The sequence below is a fragment of the Bidens hawaiensis genome, unplaced genomic scaffold, assembly GCF_021521415.1.
Source record: "Bidens hawaiensis isolate Kalapana, Puna unplaced genomic scaffold, B.hawaiensis_p1.1 tig00005663_1, whole genome shotgun sequence".
NCBI classification, from domain to species: domain Eukaryota; kingdom Viridiplantae; phylum Streptophyta; class Magnoliopsida; order Asterales; family Asteraceae; genus Bidens; species Bidens hawaiensis.
Genome location: NW_027491369.1, coordinates 390,524 through 395,687, shown reverse-complemented (window position 1 = coordinate 395,687; position 5,164 = coordinate 390,524). Strand labels below are relative to the sequence as shown.

General features: G+C 37.2%; 1 pseudogene; it reads right to left on the bottom strand.

Annotated features, from left to right (window-relative positions):
* Positions 1-723: 723 nt before the first annotated feature.
* LOC143630444 (putative CCR4-associated factor 1 homolog 11 pseudogene) lies at positions 724-1,710 on the bottom strand (annotated as a pseudogene).
* Between the last annotated feature and the right edge of the window lie 3,454 nt (positions 1,711-5,164).

The window sequence follows — 5,164 nt, the reverse complement described above, 5'->3', positions numbered from 1 at the left end:
GTTTGCACTCCTTTGGTCAATTGGCATCATCACTGTTTTCTTCGTCGGTCACACCATCTATCACACCCCTGGTCTAATAAAATAACAAAAATAATCCTATGTTGAAATGGTACATTTTAAAGTAGTATCGGTTTGGTTTGGTTTGGGTTGAAACGGGCTCTGACCCAAAATGTGGACTTGTTTTGTTGAAATGAGTCGTTTTAAAATAGGTGGTGGTCGATTCGTGCACATAAACCTTAAATTTCAGACCGCGTTACGTGCTAATGTTTTAGTAAACTTTGAACTGCAACTTGCAAATACTGAGAGACAAGCCAGAAAATAATCAGATTCTGATTAGCTAATCTATGAATATGATATGAGTCATATGACCCTAAATGGTTAACATGTATTTAGTAAGCTTCTAAATACTTCTAATCCATACAATACACCGACATACATCTCTCCACAAATCTCTCATACTCTGTTAAACATGCCATGTCAACAATCTATCTGAACCGGCCTGATAGCACTTCCCAGCATCTCGGGTCATCTCCAATTCTCCAAAGACCCAAAATGGGCTAAAACAGGCTTCAACCCAAAATGAGGACTTGCTTTTATTGAAATGAGTCGTTTTAAAATAGGTTACGTGCTTACAAAACTTCTTGTCGTGATGGTGTGCGGTGGTAGTGGCCGTAGTGTGTCATGATGGTGGTGGAGGCGGCAAGGATGCCGATGGTGGTAGAATCCCCTAAAAAGCATGTTTTATATTATCTCGCGCACATAAACCTTTAGTTTAAGACATTGTCACATTAATGTTTATCAAATAATGTATCAACTTCTAATTAACAAATTTACCAACATGACCCAAAATAACTAAACGCAATTAGCTAAGCTTCTAATCCATACAACACACCGGCATACTTCTCCGGCCCCACATCAACAAAATGCAAATCTCTCATCCTTTGAAAAACATGCCACGTCAACAAACTATCCGAACCGGCCTGATGACACTTCCCAGCAACCCGGTTCACATCCAAAAGACCCGCCACCCGGTCCAACCCACCATACAACCCGTTCCGACAAAACAACATCAAGTGTTTCACGTCATACACGTTCTCCCCGAAGAACACCTTCAAACTCTCCAAAAACCCCGACAACCCGTCAGGCAAAACCCGCCCCGTTAAAACCTTCAACAAATACCCAAAATCATACGCGCTATGAAACGTCACCCAACTCACCGACTCATTACACACCAACCCGGATGACATCACCAACTCGGCAAACCTCACCGAGTCAACCCCGTCAACCCGGTTCCGCTCAAAGTCAATCCCTTGACGCCTCAACAAATCAATCGACTCCGGCGCGTGGGCGTCACGCGTCACATCAAAGTCACTGAAGTTAAACTGCCAGATACAACAACGTTGTTCTGTGTCAGTGTGGGTCCCACAGACAGGTGGCAGGTTGCCGAATTTGTCAGTGAGGGTGAGACCGAGCTGGATTAAGTTCAAAACGTCAACGTTTGACTTAAGAAGGTTGTAGTGATCGGACGGCTGACGATGATGATGCCTGAGTTGATCCAACGGGTGATATACAACGCCTGGGAACTCGGTGTCCATAGAGATGAAGGGGTATTGATCGATGATGGATCGGATAATATTAAACTCGGAGTGTAAGTTGTGTGACCATACTTGTCGGATTGTAATGGTTTTATCAATACAATTTGACATGATTAATATTTGAATATATATTTTAATTTAGTGTGTGAGAGAGTGAAATTAGAAGATGAATTTATAGTGGAGTTTAGAGGTGTCCACCTTTGCTTTTGTTTGACTGAATAATGAGTATGAAAGAACCTGCCTACTTTCCAGAAAATTAAATTAAATGATAGTCAATTCACAATATCTACACATTTAACACGTTTAAATGTCTTTTAACATGATTAAAGATAAGGAGGGGAAGTGTAATGAAATATGACACCATAAGATATGACGATACTTGAAGAGATAATGATCTTGGATTCGGGCATAAACTTAAATAGAAACATACCGACCGACACATTCCATGGATTCATGGAACATATAGTCTAAGAATGTCACCTAGATAGAGTACTCGGGTACCTTCTTTCATGTTCAACTACCCGAGCAGCTTACAACACCGCCGCCCATGCGGGTAGGCACAATGGGTGGCTTGCCCGGATTCTAGCCGCCAATGAAATGTTTGGTGATTTTGATTATTAGTTGTTGCTCAACGGCTATAAAGGCGCTAGAAAAAATATATTATCCATTTAATTAATATACACCCAATTCTAACCATTTTACTTCAACAAAATTCAATATTTTCTATCAAATTTCTACACACACAAACACGATTATACTTTCAGAAACGCATCCATTCCACCAGACAACTACGATGATATATTCCTTGCCAATCAAATGTAGGAACATGATTTTTTCCCGAATACCTATACCCGTATCGATTTAGTTATTTTAGCCTAGGTACAATATCGGTACCAATATTTTAGGTTTTCAGTACAAACGGATATGGGCATAGCTATCGGTACAAGTATTTTGGTGTTTTGTACCTTTTTAGAATATGTATGGGTATTTCGATATTTTGTAACCGTTTGCATTTGGTTTTGATATTATGTTTTCATTGTGGTGTTAGCAATGTCAGTATCATATCGATACTCATACCAATTTAGCCAATTTGGTACCCGTTGTGTACTAGTACATAGACCGATTTAACTAGTTTGTTATTCATACTGATAGTCGTACTGAAATAAAAATACTCGTACGCATACCGTACTGACAAATTCAATACAGGTATCGGTACTCATTGTTATTGATTTTTGGTACTAGTAAGGGTGTTGTACCGATCTCATCCCTACCTAGATGATTCCCTAATCCGCTAAATTGTTGGATTGTCTTCTTAGAGTTAAGAGTATAGTTATGATGCTGACCATCAACACTAGCATCCCTTTTCTCTACGATCTTGTCAAAACAAGTTGAGGAAGAAGACAAGTCGGCATCTAAAAGATATGTGGCTCAAGATTGCGAAAAAGGTCACTATCTTCTAATGAAAGGTTATTTGTTGGCGACCCAAAATACAATGTCATTAGTTTACATAAGGGATCATATAGTTGACCCCGTCCTTGATGATATTGTTCTTTTGGAGTTGCAAATATGACACGACACATTTCCTACTTTGACATGATCTTGTGGATCATCTTACAATTTTAAATCTACTATATCTCAACCCGAATGCAGAGGTAAATTTAATTTGGATTGTGTGATTTATATTGTTGATGTTTTCCTATTTTATTTAAATAGAATTATATAATTTTTATATTTCAATGGAACTTTGTTTTTATTTTTGTTTTTAAAAGTATTTGTGTGCAGGGTATTTGAAAGGAGTTGTGTCATCGGCAGGGGCGAAGTATAACACTACCGTCTAGTAGAGTAAATATTCATGATTTTGTCCAAAAAAATTTATATGTATTGAGCATGGTCATCCCATGATACTGTGTCCGTAACTTCGGTTACCGCTGTGACTAAGCATAAGCTTCGTCACTGGTCACTCACTCGAGAAGAACTAGGGCCATAAGTAGACTTTTGTGGGAAACAGTTAAGATAGATTATTTGAGGTTTCAATCTTATGTTGATAGCCTTATAACTCTTTACAAAATTGTTGTATGAAGCTTAGAAATAACGAACTTTTATTTGTTTCGGGGAGTCAAATTAAAAAACTATCGAAGTTTAATACACTTATTAATAAAAAAAACTATGCCGTCCAAATGTTATTCCTCTAATTCCGCGAGAGTAACAAATGGGTCATACCAGGAACACTCCAAACACCTCATATACGGGGGCTATATAGAAGCCTATACGCCCTATATAAGGGTATAAGAGCGGGGCGTATAACGGGTGCCTAGTGCTCCTAGAAAACCCATAATAAATACATAATTTGTTTAGAAACACATATTTGTTTAGTTGGTACTATTATTATAAGTTAAAAATAGTACAAAAGAGGGACCAAGGTTTGGAAACTACCTAGTGAATCCTGCAAAACATGATATATTTTTCTGCTACAGTACTACTTTAACTGCTACATTATGTGGCATCTCTGATAGCTTACACTCTGCAGGTAACGGTTGCTTTCTCAAGATCACCTTTTTTTCTTTTTCCATTTTGAACTGCAAATATATTAAAAAAAAGTTCAGCAAGTAACTTTAATAAATTTCAATATATTATATATCTTTTGGCCATTTATAAATACATAAAGTTTCCGAGGAAGAAGGCGAAGATGTTTCATGCTATAGATGTCTCGTTTCATTTTGGTGCTTATGGAAAGCAAGAAACGATATGATTTTTAATGGCAAGATGGTCTCAGTGGTAAATTTGGTGGGAGGCATTAAAGCTCTTAGCTATCTTTGGGTTAAGAATAGATCCGATGGCATGTCTATATCATGAAATGATTGGTGTGGTTTTTAAGGTGTAAGCGGGTTGGGTTATGTGTTTTAGGTGGTTTGGTTTAGTGTCGTTTGGTTAGTAAGTAATATCTTGCTTGTTACAGTTTGTTATTCTCTTTGTAATGTTGTGATAATAAATTCATTTCGTTAGTTGTTCAAAAAAAAGTAACTACTAACTAATTGCTAAAATATCAAAAAGATTGAACAGACACTTTTTTTAATAATGTCCTAAAAATGTAGAATATATTTTCTTTGATTTAGGTATCAAATATTTAACGGGGCATGTTGGGTTTTACTTACATTCATATAAAGTCGTATCACAATCACAATTTAATTAATTTCATGTGAACCTTTATTTTACCTAGTATTAGGGATGAGCATGGTATCGTTCCGGTACCGAAAATACCGATCTCGAAAATCGCAAATTCTTGGTACCGGTACCATACCGATTCTGAAACTTAAAACTTTGGTACCGACGGTATCAAATCGGTGCCGATTTCTTCGATACTGGTACTGATTTTGCTCATCCTACCTAGTATGCAGTATTGCATTTACATTATGAGGAAGAGAAAAGAGAGAGAGAGAGAGAGAGAGAGAGAGAGAGAGAGAGAGATAGAGAGAGAAATGCCAATGCTATTGATTAATACTATATTAGATAGTTAATAACCTTTTGTATTGAACAAGGAAATGAGAAACACAACTAAGACATGTTTGACA